The 21,424-nt window shown below is 39.1% G+C and overlaps 1 protein-coding gene across 2 annotated transcripts in view; it reads right to left on the bottom strand.

Moving 5' to 3' along the window:
- Positions 1-20,116, bottom strand: part of FER1L6 (fer-1 like family member 6) — a 270,864-nt gene extending 250,748 nt beyond the window's left edge. Inside the window, exon 1 of one of the 2 annotated variants that reach the window (XM_064384567.1) lies at positions 20,030-20,116. The gene's annotated coding sequence lies outside the window, so the exon portion shown is untranslated. The remainder of the gene's footprint in view (positions 1-20,029) is intronic. The other variant, XM_064384568.1, reaches the window with a different exon arrangement.
- Positions 20,117-21,424: the final 1,308 nt, after the last annotated feature.

Below are 21,424 nucleotides of genomic sequence, written 5' to 3'. Positions count from 1 at the left end.
GGCTCCTCATACCTCTGAATCTACAGGCAAAGAAGAGAGTTTCAGTGTTGGCTGGGGTGACTGATCCTGACTACCAAGGGGGAAATGTGCTATTATTCCACAAGGGAGGCAAGAAAGAATGTGTCTGGAATACAGGAGATCCCTTAGGGTACCTCTTAATATTACCATACTCTGTGATTAAAATTCATGGGAAACTAAAACAGTCCAATTCAGGTAGGACTACTAACGGCCCAGACCCTTCAGGAATGAAGGTTTGGGTCATCCCACCAGGTAAAGAATCTCAACCAACAGACAGGCCTGCTGAGCACAAAGGTAATTCGGAATGAGTAGCAGAAAGTGATTCTAAGTATCAGGTACAGCCATGTGCCCAGTTACAGAAATTAGGACTAATTGTCATGAGTTTCTTTATTTTGTTATAAGCATATTTGTGTACATATATGCATACTGCCTCACACAGAACATTTCATGCCTCTAGAAATTCCCTGGAGATTTGGCCGAGGTTCCACTGCCCAGTAGACCTACAGCAGATCACTATTCCCTCTCCCCTCCTGCCGCCTGGAAGAAATAACCAGACATTTTTTTATACTTTCTTATTAAGAATTGTTATGCCAAAGCATAAGTTCCCCAAATCTTTTCTTCTAGCACACATTTCCTGGAGCACTTTAGCAAACAGAAATGAATTCCAGGGCCACTTGATAACACAGGAATGTTCATAGCAGCTATATTCATAATACATGGAAGTTGAAAACAACCTAAATATCCATCAGCCACAGCAATTTAGTATATTTACACAATGGAATTTATATAGAAACAAAAACAAACTATGACCACGAGCAACAGGAGTCAGTCTCACAGACCGATGAGGGAAGGAAGCCAGACACAAGACTGCAAGCTGTATCATTCCACATACATGAAGCTCAAAGACACACAAAAGGTAAGGTGATAAAAGTCAAAATAATGGTTACCTCTGGAGAGGGACATTAGCTAGGAAGCGTACTGGAAATGTTCATTTCAGATATGTGTAAGCACACATATACATACACAGACACACACACACACATTGTATGTGATTCTTCCAATTTCATGAAGACATCCGAGAAAGGGAAGATTTGAGGGGCCATTTCATAAATATAGCCCAGCTGGAGCCATGATTTTAGGGGGAGGGAAAATATAGACTGACTAGCCAGGATCCTTTTGGAATATCCTCTTTGTAACTTCTCTTTAAAAACACATTTTATCTCAGAATAAATTTCATTTTATTTCATCATTTTTCTTAGCGTTTGAAATGGATTGAGAGATCTCAACAGGCACAAGTTAATTTAGAGGGTCCTATCAGACGGAATGTAATTAACTGCTCAGATTTCAAGTTACTCAAACCCCACACATGGGCCTCTTAGCGTCCCACCAGCCTTCTTGTTCATATTCGGAGATGCTGGAGAGGTGACAGCAAGCGTGGAGAATTGGACTGAGCTGTGACCAATTCATGTCCCCTTTAGGACACAACAGGTCTAGAAACTTGATTACAGCTTAGTCTTTAGAAATGATGTGTGACTGAAAGGTTGAAACCTTTCTTTCATGGATTTTTTTTTCATACAAGGGAACATAAGTAAAATAAATAACAATAAAGTCATAAAAAATGAGAGGGAGGAATTTGGAATACATTATTATAAGCTACTTGAATTATACTTGAAATATACTTGAAATGGTATGATTATTTGAAAATATATTTAGATTAATTAAAAATATAAACAGTGAACTCTAGCACAGTCACTAAAAAACTTTTTTGAGATACAGTCTCACTGTGTCACCCAGGCTGGAGTGCAGTGGCACAATCTTGGCTCACTGCAACCTCCGTCTCCCAGATTCACGTGACTCTTGTACCTCAGGCTCCAGAATAACTGGACTTACAGGTGCCTGCCATCACACCCAGCTAATTTCTGTATTTTTAGAGAAGACAGGTTTCACCATGATGGCCAGGATGGTCTCAAACTCCTGGCCTCAAGTGATCCACCCACCTCAGTCTCCCAAAGTACTGAGATTACAGGCATGAGCCACTGCACCCAGCTAAAAAAATTTTTAAGGCATCATAGTTAATATGCTAAGAGAAGAGGCATAAATAAAGTTATATAAAATACTCCAGAAAACGCCAAATAAAATGAGGGGAAAGATTTAAAAAAATGCAATGAACAGAAAACAAGTAGATATTAATCCAATTATAACAGTAATTACTCTAAATGTGAAAGACCTTAATACATCAATTAAAAGAGATTATCAGCGTGAATAAAAAAGCAAGACCTAACTGTATATTGTCCACAAGCAACTCACTAAATGCAAAGACTCAAATAGGTTACAAGTAAAGAGATGAAGAAAAATTACAACACTAACTCTAAAAAGCTGGAGTAAATATATTAATTTCAGACAAAGTAAACTTCAGAATAATTAAAATTATCAGAAAAAAAATTGATGTTACATGATAAAAAGGTCATTTCTCCAAGAAGATATAACAATCCTCAACATGTATGCATGTAAAAAAAAAAAAAATTAACATTCATGAAGCAAAACTGATAGAACTGAAAAACAAATCTACAAATCCACCATATAATAGTACTGGAGGTTTCAACACTCCTCTCTCAATAATTGATAGATCAAACAGGCAGAAAATCAGTAAGGATAAATGACCTGAACAGCACTATCAATCAACTTAATCTAATTGATATTTATAGAATACTCCACCAATAACAAGTACACATTCTTCTCAGGTTCACACAGAACATTCACTAAGATAGACCACATTCTGGGTCATAAAACACACTTACACATTTAAGAAATAGGCCAGGAACAGTGGCTCACACCTGTAATCCTAGCACTTTGGGAGGTCAAGGCGGGCAGATCACTTGAGATCAGGAGTTTGAGACCAGCCTGGCCAATATGGTGAAACCCCATCTCTACTAAAGACACACACAAAAAAAGTTAGCTAGATGTGGTGACAGGTGTGTGTAATCCCAGCTACTCAGGAAGCTGAGGCAAGAGAATCACTTTAACCTGGGAGTTAGAGGTTGCAGTGAGCAGAGATCAAGCCACTGCACTCCAGCCTGGGCGACAGAGTGAGACTCCATCTCAAAAAAAAATTTAATAAAATAGAAATTATACGAAATATGTTCTCAGATCACAATGGACTTAAGCTAGAAATCAATAATGGAAAGATAACTAGAAAATCTCAGAAATTTGAAAATTAACACACTTCTATACAACCCATGAGTGAAACAGTAAGTCTCAAGATAATTTTTCAAACTACTTTTGGACTAAATTAAAATGAATATACAACTTATCAAAATTTGACTACAGAAAAATAAGAATGTATAGCATTGAATGCTGTATTAGAAAAGAAAAAAGATCTAAATTGATAATTCAAGCTTTCACCTTAGCAAACCACAAAAAGAATAAATTAAGCCTAAAGACAGAATAAAAATACTATGTGTGTTATAATTTTTAAAAGGTAATCAAAGGAACAATAACTTTCTGAAATAAAAGTTATGTCTGAGGGGCATCTTGCACGTTCTTGAAGCAGTTTATCAATTATATTCGCCTCTCAATGTCCACCACATTCTCCTTCTCTCCAGCACCCTTCAGCAATGAACTCAAACCAAGAATCTCACATCACCATTTCCCTTGCACCCATCCTGAGAACGTGCAGGCCATAGGCATTTTCTACCAAGCACCCAAGCTCATAGTCTCCACTTCATATCTCTACCTGCCAGTGAAAACTCAAAAACCTACTTCTTCCTCTACTAAAGAACTCATCCCCCTGCATGCACATCAACTCACCTATACTTGTTTTTCCACCTCAGCAAACATGTCCTGATGTGTTTGAATATAAGTTTAGCCTCAAAGAGACAATTTCTACACTGAAATGTTCTGGTGTGGGGATCATGTATTCTCAGTTATTTCCAGGTTTAATGTCATGTTCAAAAACCAAATACTAATACTGGATAATTTTTTCAGCATTTTCTATATGCCTTGTACGAAGTGAAAGACTTAGAATATATTGTCTAATTTAATCTTTGAAATAACTAAATGAAGTACATATTGTTATCTCCATCACACACACCCACCCACCCACTGAGGCTCATTAAGGTAAAGTTACAGACTCAAGGCATCACAGACATCGACGATCAGTGATGGAGTTGGGACCAGAAACTAGACTTTTCTGACACCAAATTTTATTGCTTCAAAGAATATGGAGTGCTTGGATTATGTGTCTGGTGAAGCATTTCTTATGTTGCTATACGTTTTAGATTTGAAAAAATTGTCAAGATTATTCACCATGACAGCCAGAGTCAGTACTGGTATTGCTTCTTTGTTTTCTCTATGAGAAAAACTGTCAGAAAAACACTGAATGCCTGACTTTCCTTTTCATGGGCTTCTTAATGTCATTTTTGTCAGTTTCTTCTGTGGTTGATCTACAAACATTAGGTTCTTCATGTTCTTTCTCACAGATGTGATAGAATCTACACCAAAAAAACCAGCAAGAATTATTGGAGTACTATAGATAAATAACATTTGGCAATATGTTTAAACATTGAAATTGTCCGAAACACTTTTTTTTTTTTTTTGAGACGGAGTTTCGCTCTTGTTACCCAGGCTGGAGTGCAATGGCGCGATCTCGGCTCACCGCAACCTCCGCCTCCTGGGTTCAGGCAATTCTCCTGCCTCAGTCTCCTGAGTAGCTGGGATTACAGGCACGCACCACCATGCCCAGCTAATTTTTTGTATTTTTTTTAGTAGAGACGGGGTTTCACCATGTTGACCAGGATGGTCTCGATCTCTTGACCTCGTGATCCACCCGCCTCGGCCTCCCAAAGTGCTGGGATTACAGGCTTGAGCCACCGCGCCCGGCCCCGAAACACTTTTATATAATTTCAACTGACTGAAAACCTCTGCAGCAAGAAACAGCAATTTTAAATATCTCCACAAGTTATATTAAGCATAGAAAACAAGACTTAACTCTAAATAGAAAAACAAGTTTAAAATCAGTTTATTGTTTAAATACAACTGAAATGATCGTGTAGAATGTATTAGATATAATTATCTCTTACACTAGTCATGTTTTGTGACTTTTAACATCCAAATCATTTTCTGTAAACCTTGACACCCATCAAACATAGAAGTTTACATTTCAAGGGAATAGGAGATAATCTCTGAAGGTAGACAATCTGATGTCAAGAAAATTCTCATCTCTTTATATAAAGTGTCAGGAAACAGAAAAACTGATGAAAAACAGACTGTGCTTGAGACTAATCACAAGACCTTTGTTTCAATCTAATTAATCAAGTAGATTCTTTAACTTTGTATGTCCTTTCAGCTATGTTAATAACTGAGAACAAATATATAACGTAGAACCTCAGGAAACAAAATACTTTTAGAACCAAGTTATTTGCTTCATTTCCTTGTAATTAAAGGTGAATTTCTTCCCCCAAGAGATTCATATTTCTGATTTAATATTTTCCCTTTTTGAGAAAGGAGATTAGCAAAAACATCAGCACAATAGTGGACTAGGAAGTCCCAGCACTTGTTCCCCCAAAGAAATGCTGATTTCACAATGATCTACAGAACAAAATAACTTTACGAGAAGTTCAGAATCCAGTGAAGAAGTTGCAGCACCCCAGGAAAGAATAAAATCAAGAACAGCTGCATTGAAATAAATAAGAAGAGCAATTTTACTTTATCCACATCAGCCCCTACCCCAGGAAGATGCAGCTCAGCAGTAAGAGCTGTTCCCCTGGTCCACAACTTCTCCCTGTGCTGGGGGCAGTGGGGCTAGGGGTAAAAAAATAGGCCATACATCCAATGCCCTGTATTTTCAGATAGTTTGAGGAGCTGTTTCCTATGTTGTCTCACCTGGAGCATTGACAGAACTGGTGTAGTTTTATGGAGGCAATTAAGAAGAAAGGAAAGGAGGAGGGAAGCTTTCTATACCCAGCACAGTTCTACAAGATTAGCAGAAGGTACATAACTAAAGGCTTCTACACAGGGAAACAGGGAGGGTAGTAGAGCATGCCTTCAATGTCCTGGCCCACAGTACAGCAATCAGATATCAGAGGGAGCAAAAGATTATGGGATCCACCCCACCGAAAAAAACCCAGTAAGTCCCTCTAATTAAGAATCTACACACACAAGACTGAAGAAGACACAACCATAAAAAAGGTATGAGAAGCTTCAGTCAGCCTGATTGACAAAAGTCTTTTCCTGTTTAAGTCAGTCAAAAATACTGGAAGAAGTGGCTATTTATTCAAATGTATGGATACCAACACAAACCCATGAGGAACACAAAGATTCAGAGAAACATGACACAATCAAACGACCAAAATAAATCGCTGGTAATTAATCCTAAAGAAAGGGAGATCCATAAATTACCTGACAAAGATTTCAAAATAATTGTCTGAAGCAAGCTCAGTGAGTTATAAATAAACATGGATAGACAACTAAATAACATCAGGAAAATTACATATTAAAAAATGAGAATATTAACAAAGAGAAACTATTTTTAAAAAAGAAATTTTTAATAGAAACTATTTTAAAAAGGAATTTTGGATCTGAAGAATAACTGAACTAAAAAATTCACTAGTGGACTTCAACAGCCAAACTTCTCAAGCAGAAGAAATAATCTGTAAACACAAAGACAGATCATTTCATTTAAAATTATCTAGTCAAAAGAGCAGGAAAAAAAAGAATAAAAAAGAGTGAAGAAGGCCTAAGGGACTTATAAACATTATCAAGCAAACCAATATAGGTGTTGTGGGAGTTCCAAAAGGAGAAAAATGGAGGCAGAAATTGTATTCAAAGAAATAGTCAAACTTTATTAATATGAGGATACATACATACATATATATAACAAATATATTTTCCCAAAATGTAGCCTGTCTTTTTGCTCTTAATGGTGTCTTTTTGTTAGCAGAAATGTTTAAGAAAATTATACTTATATTTATATGAAATTTTCCCTTTACTGTTTTTGTACCTGTTTTAAAATATTTCTCTACTTCAAGACCATGAGGAGTCTGTTTTATTCTAAAAGCTTTACTGCTTTACCTTTCATATCTGTATCTACAACCTATCTGGAATTAATTTTCATGTATAGCATGAAAGGGATCAAGATTTATCTTTTCAGCATGGATATCTAATTGACCCAGTACCATTTACTGAAAAAAATGATACTTCCCATTGAACCATAGTGTAATTTTTGTCATAAATCCTATTGCTTTGTATGTGTGGATTTATTTTTTGGCACTCCTATTCTGTTTCATTTTTTGTCTAACCTTGCAACACAAACTATCATAATAACTTCAGTTCTGCAGGTCTTATTCTGTGGTTAGTCCTTCAACTTTGTTTTTCTGCAAGATCACCTCTTCTATTCATGGTCCTTCACTTTTCCATATAAATTTTTAGAATTAACTTGGAAGTTACCACTACCACCCACTAAAAACAAACAATATTGAGATTCTGATTAGAATTTTTACTACAGAACAATTTTAGAACACTTACAATATTAAATCTTCTAATCTTTTCATTTATTAAGTCTTCTTTAATTTTATCAAATAATAAATACTTTGTAGTTTTCAAACTATGTATTTTATTATATTTATTCCCAGGTCAACTAAACTATTTTTTTCTAATGGAGTCTGAGTTCATTTTTTGTTTGTTTTGTTTGCTTTATTGTGTTTGGATGATCTTATAGTAAATATAAATTCAGTTGATAATTAAGTGAGTGATACCAAATTACTGTATGACTTTTGCTAATAGATTACACTTTCTGGGCCCTGATTGCCTATCTTTAGGTCAGTTGACACACATCATGAGCTCACATCACAGAATATATCTCTTGTTCATAGCTCTTCACATAGTTCCAATTTTACCCTTGTGTAATCACTGGATGATGCATGTTTTCCCCATTAAACTATATGACCATTGAGGGAAGCGACATACCTTTTTCACTACTACATCCCCCAGTACCTGACACAATTTCTATAGCAGAGCAGGTACATGACATATATTTACAAAAAAAGAATGAATGTAAAATAAGAGAGCTTTTTTTTTTTTTTTTAACTCCTAAGCTCACGTAAGTGGACCAGGGAAGAAATTAAGATATAAAAAAATATGTTCTGCTATTGAAAAATGTCTTACAGATCATTCTGGTGCCCACCTGTTTAGAAATAAACCCAATTTAGATGATGCAGCAATCGTTGTTCTCAGCAAAGACAGACCAGTGAGCTCTATTTCTGTGGAACTATTAAGTGCCTCATTCTAACATGGAACTTAGCAAACACACTTATGTCCATTAAAGCAAACTTTTCCTAAGTAAATCTTGTTCCTTAATCCTTCTACCTGTTGTTGAGGAGTCAAATCAAGCTTATAACGTTTTTATGACTTTGATGTCTGTCCCGGTCCTATCTCTTGCAAAGTATTACATAAAATTCAGTACCTGGCCCTAAGGTAATGACTTAACTCTACTCCTACAACAGTTGTCAAACCATTTTTGAGATGAAAAAACTGAAGCTCAGAGAAGTTAGCTAACTTAGTTCACGTATCCAGAAAATAATAGTGCCAGAATTTGATTGTAGTTCTGTTAGAATCCAATGTCTAAGCTTTTTTTTTTACTGCCCACTATACCAGGGTTTCCCAACTGTTTGTTTGCAGATTCTCAAAAATGTATAAAGTTTCTCCAAGAGGTTAAAGTTAATATCATGTTTGTTGTTTCTAATTTTAATCAATAATTATCAAAAACCTTTCCCTGTAATATAGAATATATTGGAATACTTATGTAAGTAAATCAAATGAGCAAGCAACACAGTAAGTAGAGATTAGATGAATGTGCCCATGACTCAATGTATTATTCTACTGAACACTGCTAACTACCATATGGCTTTGATCATAATACAGTTTTAGACTGTTTTTATTCTTAGTCATATATTGCTTCATTTATGCTTCAGTAGATTGGTGATTACAAAGAAGAATGAGAAACACAAATGTTGGAATACAGGAAGTTAATGAGGAACATAAAATGATTATAATTCTGCAATTACCCTCAAAATGATCTGCACAAAGGCTGTAACTCACAATCATCTCATCAGAATTTGTATTTGGTAAATTAAACTATCTCAAGGACTTCAAGAAGTGATTTTTTAAAAAATGGAAGACACAATGATCATCACAATTAATTTGGCTTTTCACTGATTACGAATAAGGTCTCTCCATACTCCATGCTAACATGCAGATCAGTGTAATGATTTAATTATTCATAACATAGCTATTGATGCATATGTAATTGTGAAATCAGTTTGTGTGCCACAAAGGGTGAGAAAGTACCACAAAATACTAGAAGATATCACTACATGGATTTCCCCTTTTTTCCCTTTGCCTTGGACAAATGAAACCCAAGGAAATAATATTTGACTAGACTTAGCCAAAAACTTAACTCAGTCGTTTTCAATCCTGGCTGCTCATTAGAATCACCTGGGTGATTTTCAAGGCCCAGATGCCTGGGCCTTAAAATCAGAGCTTCTAATTCAATACTTCTGGGGTGGGGCCCGAGCATAGGTATTTTTACTTCATTCCAGGTGATTCTGCTGAATGTGCCTTTACTAAAAAAAACCCTCTAAGTAGACAGCAGCATTCCTTACTAGCAAAAGTTTATTTTCTATCCAAACAGTTTATTCTGAGGGTGATTTAGGAAAAAACAACACAGGCTGGAAAGTCAGGAGTCCTGGGTTGAAGTCCTGACTTTGTCACTGGGGGATCTTGAGCAAGGCACCTCATTTCTTTGGTTGTATTTGCTCCTTGATGTTAGCCCTTTGAGTCACTTGGTCTCTAAGATCCCTACTGCCTCTAACATTCAGTTAATTATTAAATGTTATAACAACTTTCATATTAATAATTTATAACAATACAACAATCAGCAAAGCAGCATAATACTGTGGAAAGAGTTTAAACTTTGAAGTCATATCATGCAGGGTTCAAATTTCAGCTCTGCCAACTTTGTAACTGTGTGACTCTAGCCAAGTCTCTTAACCTCTCTCAATGTACCCTTCAATGGAGAAAGAACTGTTAAAAAGATTCAGTGAAATACAGAACTTTGCACATTATATACCTCAACAAATTGTAGCTGTTTTATTACTGTTGTTAATGTTCTAGTTATTGACATTTCTGTGTTTTTATATTTATTTAAATAAATTTAGGCTATTTAATATATTTAAATTCTATAAATACATTTATTTTACACAGTTAATGTATTTGTATAACATCATAGATGATATATATAAAATATATAATATGGTATAGTATATATTTAATATATTTATATTATTTATGTTATTGTATTATTTCCTTGCATCAAGTGGTAAAAGAAAATTCATTTGGAAAAGAGAGAGAAGAACGTCAAAGGGGTGATTGACTTGACTGTCCCTGATTCCTTGGATTTCCCATTTAGGCCAGCAGGAGGCTGCCATCACTCATGTGGAGAATGTTTCTGTAAGACAGCTTTTCTCTCCCATGACCTTCATGAACTTGGCTGCCATCAGCTCCTGAGCGGAACTGATCGTTTCAAAGAGAAACAACTATAACACTGCTACAGAAAATGAGAAAATAGCTGTCTGTCCCCAAGTTTGCAAAAGGCATGTTCAAACCTTACCCACCCTACTTTTTATACCATCTCCAAGCCCCTCCCTCCCAAACACCGTGCCTGGGCAAGTATAGCAGTTAGAACATGGCGTCAGCTGTTACAACAGAAACCCAAAGTAATAGTGGCTTAAACCAGATGAAGGTATTCCCTTCCTTTCTGATTTATAGAACTGTCCAGATGAGCCTAATCCTGGACTAGTAGGCAGATATCAGAGACCCTGGTTCCTACCCCTTCTTGCCTCATTACCCCCCAGCTACATGCTCCAGGACAGCTCACTCTGACATTCTCATTCCAGGTAATGGGAATAGGAAATGGGGATGAAGGTAGCATAGGCCTCCTTTTGAGGACATAACCCACAAGATGCATAAATTCTGCTTGCTTCCATTGGCCAGAATTTAGTCAGCTGACCACACCTGGCTTCAGAGGAGGCTGGAGAAAATGTAGTCTTTATTCTAGGAAGCCATGTACCCATCTGAAAACTAAATACAGAAGCTGGGAAGAGTGGCTGCTGATGGACAAATAGTCTCTGCCACATGAGTAAAGACATGGGGTCGAGTTCAGGGATAGAGAGGACTCCAGATCACTGCAACTGAGTGGTTTTCAAAGGACATCCATCCCAGTATATATAACTCTAAAGCATCGCTAACTGCTGGGGCACCATTTTATTCTCTAGAAATTTAGAACATGTCCCAACGCAAACACATTGTCCTTTTTATGTCAGAAATACAGAGACTCCATTATGCATTACTTAGTCATTTTTTATAAAAAGGTTTATTTTATTCTTCAGGCCACATCAAAATATCTCTTGCTCAAAGCAGTTCTAAAACATCATATTTTCTCAGGCCTTTCCTTTGATTCATCAGAGTTCCATGAACACCTGGAGGCAGAGAGAATAGTTCTGGAGTCTGACTCAAGTCAGGAACTGCATGGCTTTCATGGGATTGGTCATGGGATCCAGAAAAGCTCGGCAGGGCTGGGTCTCATGTCATTTGCTTCAGCTCTGGTGGGGCGTGAACTAGTTTGGGATTCTCTGAAGTGCTCTGAATCCAACATTTTCCCCACATTCCTGAGCTGCCTGCCAGTCACAGCAGCTGTATAAGGTCTCAGAACCTCTGCAGAAGCCGCATCAGCTACAACAAAGGCCCCTGGTGCTCTGCCCCCACCTCCTGCTCTCAAAAATTAGTCAGGCTTAAAGCAGTGCCAGGTGCATGGTGAGCATCCTATAAACAACAGCTGTGGTTGTTATTATCATCGCTACTTACTGAAGAATCTTGAGTTTGTGAGTTGCATAAGGGTATAAATTGTATTTTTTTCATTCCTGCCTCCTCAGCATCTACTATGGTTCAGGGCTCATATCCAACACTATTCAACCTCCAAATATTAAGCCTCTAATATGTGCTAAGTACCAAGCTGGGTAATGGGACACAGTGATGAATAAAAGCCTTGATTTGTGTTGTTACAGAATTTAGAGTTCAGCAGGAACTATTTGTGGAAGGAAAGAAATAACAAGAGAAGGAAGGGGAGAAGAATAAATAAAAGAAGAAAGGAAAACTTGATTTTTGACTATAAGGGCAAGAAATGTCACAGGTATTGAGCAAAGTCACAAAACTTAAGAGTGAAGAAATTAAAATGCACATTGACCCCAGACCACCTCTGAGAGAGCTCAGCTCTGGCCCACTGTCCATCAGTGCAGCTTTAGCAATAATACATTGAGCTACTACTATTCCTTGCCCTGAGAGCCCAGATAGTTTGGGCTAAAAACCAGCCCAGCATAAGTACCTGGAGGAGGATTAGACCTAAAGCAACCAGGGCTCTGCAGAATAGAAGCAGCAAAAGGCCAATATCTTACCACAAGAAACAGACGTCCAACTATATCTACAATTCCATTGTCCCCAAAGTCAAGTGAATATAGTTATGCATATTCCTCTAGCAGTAAATAATACATCAGTAAACAAGGATGAGAGTAGCTCAAAGCAGATCATTCTTGGGAAGGGACATAGGGTCATCACGTGGGAGGGAATATTTGGTTAGAGGTGAGTAACTGCTGTGACAAGCAATCCCAAAATCTGAGTGGCACAGTCACAGCCCAGTGCACATAATCAAAGACTGCTCCATACAGTCATTCGGTGCCTCAGGCTCCTTCACCTAGCAGCTTGACTATGCCTTAGAGTCTTGGAGTCCTTGTTGGACCTGGCTGGTGGTCAGGAGAAGGAGCGAGAACATGGAGAACACTTTCTTGCCCTTAACTGCCTTGGCTGAAGGTCCTGCTCACCCATCTCTTCTGCTTACATTTCATAGGTAATATGGCCTCATCCAAATGCACAAGGGCTGGGAAATCTAGTGATTTTCCTGGCAAGAAGTAGGTTCGAGGGAGCATTTAGCAAGCTTCTACCAAAGAGGGTTTGAGGAGCTTTTTATGTAACCACATAAAAAGTGAACTCATGGGCAAGAGTGATGGCACTTTGTGTAGAAATACCTCCAGGTTCTCTAGAGAAAACTATAAATGAGAAGAGTCCCAGTTAGTGGGATTCATTCAGTCATTACAGAAACATTTATTGAGTACCTACAACATACTGGGCACTGGGTAAGCACTGATAAACACAACAGTGCCCGTCTTCATAGAGCTTACTGTTTAGCTAGAATGACAAATGAAAATTTGCAATTCATTGTGATGAGAGCTCTCACAGTATATATACAGAATACTCTGAGTTTACAGAGAAGGGCTACTAACTCAGACTTAGGGTGAGTTAAGTACTACTATTACTTTATAATAGTACTTAAGTACTAGTGTTACTTTATAGTAGTACTTATAAATTAAACTAACAAAGAAAAAGCAATTTTACATGTTCACTGAAATTTTAAGAGACACAATATCATTTACAATGTAAGTCTCGGGAGTGGGGCTGGATGTTTAAGGGGATTTTCACCTCCTACTTTATAGTTTCCTGCTTTGTTTGAAAATTTAGTGATAAGCATGTGTATTATTTTTGTACACTGAGACAGACAGGTAGAGAAGGGTGGAAAGGAATTCCAGCAGAAGAAACAGCACATGCAACTTGTACTAGACGCTGCTATGAAGAAACACCTGAGACTGGGTAATTTATAAAGGAAAGAGGTTTAACTGACTCACAGTTCCACATTGCTGGGGAGCCGTTAGGAAACTCACAATCACGCCAGAAGACAGAGAAGAAGCAGACACCTTCTTCACGAGGCAGCAAGATGAAGTGGGCGCGAGCAGGGGAAACGCCGGACACTAATAACACCACCAGATCTCGTGAGACTCACTCATTATCACGAGATCACCATGGGGCAACTGCCCCCATGATACAATTGCCTCCACCTGGTCCTGCCCTTGACACGTGGGGGTTATGTGGATTATAATTAAAGGTGATATTTGAGTGGAGACACAGATTCAAACCATATCAGCTACCACAGACTATTTTTATTACAAATTTAGCTTTGAGACTCAAAGTTAAGGTGTTAGAGGTTTCTGAAGTTATGCAGTCACCATTCCCTCCCGAGACCACAGGCAGAGAATCCTTAGTAATGCAGAGTAGAGAAGATGGGAGGCTCCGAGGAGTCCGGGACAGGGTGAGTGAAAGGAGAGCCAATGGCAGGCTTGTAGGTGAGACGTCACCTCATGAAGCAATACTCAAGGAAAACAGCAAGGAGAGATGGGGTTGACTAGGAGACAGAAGGAGGCCCCTTGCAAGGCAGGACAGGGGTGATAGGGTGAGATGCTATATTAGGGTCAGGGCATGTGGCCAAATTGATCTTTCTCTCATCCTGAGCACCCAAGCCATCTTACCCACCAACTCCTCTCCAGTCACATCCTCCTCTTCCTTCCCATGGCCACTCTAGTGCAAGTCTTCACCACACCCTACCCTTTTACTGAGGGTAAATGAAGCTGAGAGACAAGAATCACTTAAACCCGAGAAGCAGAGGTTGCCGTGAGCCGAGATCATGCACTGCGCTCCAGCCTGGACAACATAGCAAGACTCTGTCTCAAAAATAAAATAAATTCCCACCAGCAATGTATGCATGATTATTTTCTTACTTCCTTGCCAGCATTTGGTGTTGTCACTATTTTTTATTCCTGTCATTCTAATAGGTGTGGAGTGCTATCTGATTGTGGACTTAACTGTGTCTTACTGATGGCTAAAAATGTTGAACATCTTTTCAAGCAGGTACTTACTAAATGTGTAATGGAAAACAAATAGCCCTGCTACTTGGTTGGACCTGGGATAAATGTGACTTCTTGAAGCTCAGCCAGATATCTTGACCCTGGGATTAATGATAGGAATTGGAAGCAAGGTGAAGAAACATGGGGAGGCTGCTAAAAAAATAGAGGCCTAATTATTCCTTACCCATCATCACTAACCCTTCTTTTACACACACACACACACACAAATGCCTTGAACCTAAATGATTGATTGGCAACATGATTGACTGGTTGATTGATTCAAGTTGTTAAATCAAGCTGGAGAATAGCTGTAATTGTAGGTTTCAGAACATTCTGATTTGCATATCAAAAATCTCCTTTTTCTTGTTTTTTAAACTCGTATTTCTATAAGCAGGAGACAGATGCTATATAATCAAGTGAAAAACTACCATTTAAGTAAGAACTCCCAAGAAAGTGAGCAAGAACACTGTTGTCCAGGGTTATTTGATGCACTCTAGCACAGTGAGGCTTGAATCTGGCTCCTTCCCATTGCTCTGGCGTTCACAGCGGTTTTAGAAGTAAAGATGAAGGTATTTTTAAAAGGCTGCAAAGTATGAACTGCCTTTGGGTTAAACTTCAAAGCATCTATCCGCCTTGTTGCTGTTAGTCGCTCTCGTAAAGTTCTACACACCCAGCTGATTAACAGAGTAGCCGAGATGCTTTCTTCAAAAGAGTATAAGTGCTGGCCTCAGCAGACTGTCCGTGTCTGGAATCTGTAGCATGGATGGGGGCTCAGAGGCCACCCCAGGATCTGCTGCCGACAGCAGGTTCACATCCTCATTAGTACGTACAGCTCATTCCTGTGTTGTGGGCTTCTGTGTAATTTTTCTTCTCTTCGTTATGCTTCTCTGTATATTCCAAGTTACCTGCAATTATTTAACAATCCTAAAAGATATTTGGGTTTGTTACATTTGTATCCATGCTCAATTTGCTCCATTTACTAGGATACAACATAGGACTAGTACATTTTACTGAGGATTCTAATTACCAGAGATGGAGGTATAAGCACCCAATTAATGAAAGCTGGAAGCTAATATTCCTTGGCATCTGAAAATAGAAAACATAGAGCAACTATTCCCAAAAAGAGAAATAAATCTGCTTTCCTCATAACATATTGTTGGCTTTCTACCCTAAGCAATAAACAACAAGCATTTACTAAGAACAAGATTGTTTATTGCTGTTTTCTATTTTCTTTATGGTAAAGCCTAGGCAATTCAGAATGGTAAAGGAATGTTGGCTTTTAGCAAATTGGATTTTCTCTGGGGGATGCGAGCAGGGAAGGGGGTCGGCCTCACCTAACAAAACAAGCCCCTGACTGGAGTCGTGGTGCCAGTTCTACGGTGAGGAAACGATGAGGATGCTTAGTCAGGGATAAACTATGCTGCCCAAGGATCCCCTAAAGTAAATTCACTCAAGTGGGAAACAAAATGCCCACTACACGGTGGCAGTAAGGTTTAAACTGGAATTTGCCTTGAAGAGAGAAAGTTAAAAATTAGGGCAGTATGTATCATAACCAAATGACAGAAACAACCCATGTGTCTATCAACAGATGAATGGATAATCAAAATGTGCTATATCCACATAATAGAATAGAATTTCACAAAAAAAGCAGTACTCAAACATGCTGCAGTATGGATCAGCCTTGAAAATAATCTATTAACTGAAAGAAGTCAGACACGAAAGGCCACATATTGTATTTACACGAAATGTCCAAAATCGGAAAATCCATACAGATAGAAAGTAGTGGTGGCCACAGGTTAGAGGAGGGGAAAATAAGGTGTGACTCCTTAATGGGTATGGGGTCTTTTGGAGGGGGGTGATAAAAATGTTTTGGAACTAGATAAAGTGGTAGGTGCACAACATTGTGAATGTAAAAATGCCACTGAAAATGGTTAGTTCTATGTTATGTGACTATCACCTCAACAATAAAACCAGGTTTATTTTCTCTTATATTTAACAAAATGTGAATTATAAAGACAGCTATTCACCAACTCTTGGAATGAAAAAGAAATGAACCAAGTGTTGATGATTGCTTGGGTATAGTTTTCCTGAAAAAAATAAATTGGGTGATGGCAAATGCACCCACTAATGAAAACATCTTTATTTAGTGTTGACTTTCACATAATGGATCTGGCTTTTTTCCCATTTTGCAGAAATATTTGTTAAAGAAAAGTACAGATTCTAGGTACCCCAAAATTTGCATGTTGAAGCCCTAAATCCCAGTGCAACTGTATTTGGAAAGAGGGTTCTTAGGGAGTGTATTAGGGTTCTCTAGAGGGACAGAACTAATAGGCTAGACATATACACAAAGGGGATTTATTAAGAAATACTGACTCACACAATCGCAAGATGAGGTCCCACAATAGGCCATCTGTAAGTCGAGGAGAAAGGAAGCCTGTCTGAGTTCCAAAGCTGAAGAACTTGGAGTCTGATGTTTGAGAGCAGAAAACATCCCAGCACAGGAGAAAGATGTAGGCTGAAAGGCTAAGCCAGTCTAGTTTCTTCACGTTCTTCTGCCTGCTTTCATTCTGGCTACACTGGCAGCTGTTTAGATTGTGCCTATCCAGATTGAGGGTGGGTTTTCCTTTCCCAGTCCACTAACTCAATTATTAATCTCCTTTGGCAACACCCTCACAGACACACCCACGAACAATGCCTTGCATCTTTCAATCCAATCAAGTTGACACTCAATATTAACCATCACAAGTGGTAATTAACGATAAATGATGTGATAAGGGTAAGGCCTTAATTTGGCAGGATTGGTGTCCTTATAAGTAAAGGAGGGGACCCCAGAGACATCTTCCTCACACCCACCACTGCAAAAAGGAAATGTCAAGTGAAGACACAGCAAGAAGGTAGCCGTCTTTGAGCCCTCATCCGAGACCAAATTTCCCACCACCTTGATCGTGGACTTTTAGCCCACTGAGCTGTGAGAGAATCAATTTCTGTTGTTTTAAGCCACCAGTTTGTGCTAATTTGGTACAGGAGCCCCACGAAACTAATATGAAGACCATGTTACACCAAGAGGCAATGTGAGCTAAAATAATAGTTCCTAGAAAGACTTTTGATTATGACAGGAATCATCACACACCAACTCCAGTGATGAAAGAAAAACTCTGGGGTGTGAAGGTGGCCCAAACCTGTGAGAGGGACATCAGGGGGCAAATGAGCCTTCTCTCCCCAAACTATCCCCTTATGCTCCTGCCAGAAGCAGAGTCAGGCGGGCAGGATGACTTTTCCCAGGAGCATGAAATAAAGAGGAAGACTGCACTCCTTTGATTTTTTCAATGTTGTTCATTTATTCTTCAACTATTTCTTGAGTCTTAACATGCACCAGGCACTGTCATAGGACTTTGGACACAAGGGTGAACAAAACATATAGCCCGCCTTGAAGGAACTCATGGTTTGGTAAGAATAGATAAGGAAACAGGCAAATGCATTACAGGATGATAAGTATTCTGAGAGCATAAAGGTAGAGCTCCTGCCTGGGTCCTGCACAATCTGGAGGACTGCCTGGAGGAGTAAGCCAGATGACAAACACTGTATCTGTGTGACAACAGATGAAGAAACTAAAGGGAGGGTGAGGGTTCAAATGGTATGTTCAAAGAGACAGAAACAAGGGATCATGATGCACTCAGGAAACCACAGTGCATTCAGAATGCCTGCAGGACATATTTGAAGGAATTTGCAGGTGGTAGAATCCTAAGGGCTAGATCTGGCCCCCCGCAAGGTATGGACCCTGTACATTTGATCAAGGAGTTTGAAAGGAAAGGAGGTAATTCACTACAATCCAAGGCAGAGTCCCTTTCCCTATAGAAACTGGTGACAGGAGAAAGCAAAGACCACAGGAACTCCATTTGGCGAGAGTAATGACAGAGGCAGGAGCTGCACTAATTTCCAGCAGCAACCATGGCCAGAGGTTCTCAGCAGCAGTCTGAAGTGTCCATGTCTAGAACTGATGAGTTCTCCAGGCCAGGTCTAAAGCATGATTTAGGATGGAGTCCTTGAACATGTAGCCTTCAAGCCTGCCTCTGCCCTTTCTGGGATCTCAGTGCATTTTGCAATGTTTGGGTTTTTCTTTTGTTTTGTTTTTTCTAAGCCCTCTTACTGTTTAATTTAGCCAGACTTATTTCTGTTTTTTGGAGATTACAAATCCCAATGGATACATAGCATCAACTTCAACACATTTCCATGGCAACAGATGGAGACAGCCCCAGTAAGTGGAAGGTGATGGTGGAACAATCTGGCCACTTAAAAGCATGAGTGGTGTGGGGCCAGGGGCTCATAGCCCGGGCACTGACTGTGCCATCCTCTATTCAGTGCCACACTGTTGGCATATTCACCGTCAACAAATAGCTACCTTAAGAAAGCAAGAGAGAGGCAAAGAGGTCTTCCCCCACCCCCAACATCCTTTTCAGCTTCCATCGTGACTCAGGCTAAGGACAGATATTAATGCATCAACACAAACACCTACACGATTATATGAAAGGAGGCTTTTAATACATAGAGAAGTATTCTTTCTACCTATCCACATGTAAAATCATAACAGCTAATGTTTATTGAGCACTTGCTGTAGGCCAGGCACACCATTTCCATGTATTTTTCCATTTAATTCTGAAAATAATTTAGATGAGTCAGGATCTCCATTTGCCAAAAGAAGAAACTGAGAAGTGAGAGGTTGAGCACTTTGCCCAAGGTCACATGGAGGGCTGGTCAGGGTGGCCTAGAGTATGCATTGGTAACAAACACTTCTAAAATCTCAGTGTATTAGTCTGTTCCACACTGCTGATAAAGACATATCCAAGACTTGGAAGAAAAAGAGGTTTAATGGACTTACAGTTCCACATGGCTGGAGAGGCCTCACAATCATGGTGGAAGGCAAGGAGGAGCAAGTCATGACTTACATAAATGGTGGCAGGCAAAGAAGAAAGAGAGTTTGGCAGGGAAATTCCACCTTATAAAGCCATCAGATCTTGTTAGACTTATTCACTACCATGAGAACAGCAGAGGAAAGACTCGCCCGCATGATTCAATTACCTCCCACATGTGGGAATTCAAGATGAGATTTAGGTAGAGACACAGCCAAGCCACATCACTCAGTGATTAAAACAACAAAGTTTTCTCACGCATGCTACCTCTATTCATCACAAGTTGTCAGGTGGTTCTGCTCAACAGCATCCTCACCAGGGACCCAGGGTAATAGATCCTCTGCCATTGCAGCCTCATCTGTGGGAGTGAAAGACAAAGGGAATGAGCAAATTGTGCACTGGCTCTTAGAGACTTCTGCCTGGAAATGACATCAGCACTTTCACTAACATCTTATTGGCCAGAGCAAGTCACATGGCCACGTCTAACTGCCAGGAGGTGGAAAGTAGAGTCCACTATGTGCCAGGAGAGCTCTTAGTGGGAAGCCCTAATGACTACCACCAGGTGGAGCCACAATTTGAACCCAGCCACAATTTTACTCCACTGTCCATGACTGCACTCTCCCTTTCTCTCTTTCTCTCCCCAACTCTCTCCTTTTCATTGTGAATTAATGCTCTGAAGACAAAAGAAACAGAAAACAAAGAAGATTCTGTTACTTGGGTGCTTCATCCCACACCACATGTAAATTGGCCTAACTAAATGACTTGCAAATTTCTTCTTAGACTGACGTGAGAATCATTACTATATTGCCCCAAATGTCTAACCATCACTCAAACTCTGATTTTAATGCATCCTATTTAAAATCAGCCCAGTAGGGATATGTTGCATAAGTCTTTATAAATATTGACACCCCACCCCCCACCCCCGCACAAGTCCACCAAAGCATACAAAGTCATTTTAGGTCATTTATACTTTTTAGCTATTCATTCGATCGAATTTTCACTAGAATTTTTAAAAGCAACAGTGGCTGCTCAGAATAAATTTATTTGGCATGATTGCATGTTCCAAGCAAAATTCAATCATCTGTTTAAATCCTTACAGGGTAGTTCTGTTTCAAGGGGAAATGAAAAAGAACAACTTAATCTTAACAACAAAAGTAACCAAATGTAGTTAAAGATGTATGAGATAAGTAACGCCAGGGATACACACATCTCACAGGTATCTCACCGTGTACCTCTTGGGAATTGGAATTCTTTAGTAACCTTCTTCTACAGACAAAGATATTTGCAGACAGGCAGATTGTATTTGTGGCCAAGGTTTCTATGATAAATATACCCCCTGTACAACTTTTTGTGGACCAATCTCAAATTGTTTTTCTCAGCCATCATCTGACTGGGATTTGGTAACAGTTGTGATTGTAGAGCTACTTCCTTCAGAATAACCACTTTCACTGAGACAGAAGGAGGGTTCCACTCCAGTTGTGGCTCTGAAGTCCCACTGAAGCCCTGGGTCCAGGATGCTCCACGTGACTTCATGGGGAATTGTGGGAGCAGCTTGGGTTTAGTGTTCACACAGACTAGCTTTAACAGGTACTAGCTGTGCCACTGACCCACTTTGGCAACAGTTTTCTTTTTAGTGGAATGAGGGTGTTACCTTCATAGGGT

This window comes from Aotus nancymaae, unplaced genomic scaffold (genome assembly GCF_030222135.1).
Source record: "Aotus nancymaae isolate 86718 unplaced genomic scaffold, 86718_ANA_hifiasm-v0.15.2.pri h1tg000036l, whole genome shotgun sequence".
NCBI classification, from domain to species: domain Eukaryota; kingdom Metazoa; phylum Chordata; class Mammalia; order Primates; family Aotidae; genus Aotus; species Aotus nancymaae.
Note: the sequence above shows the minus strand (reverse complement) of the source record. Positions and strands in the feature narration are given on the sequence as shown.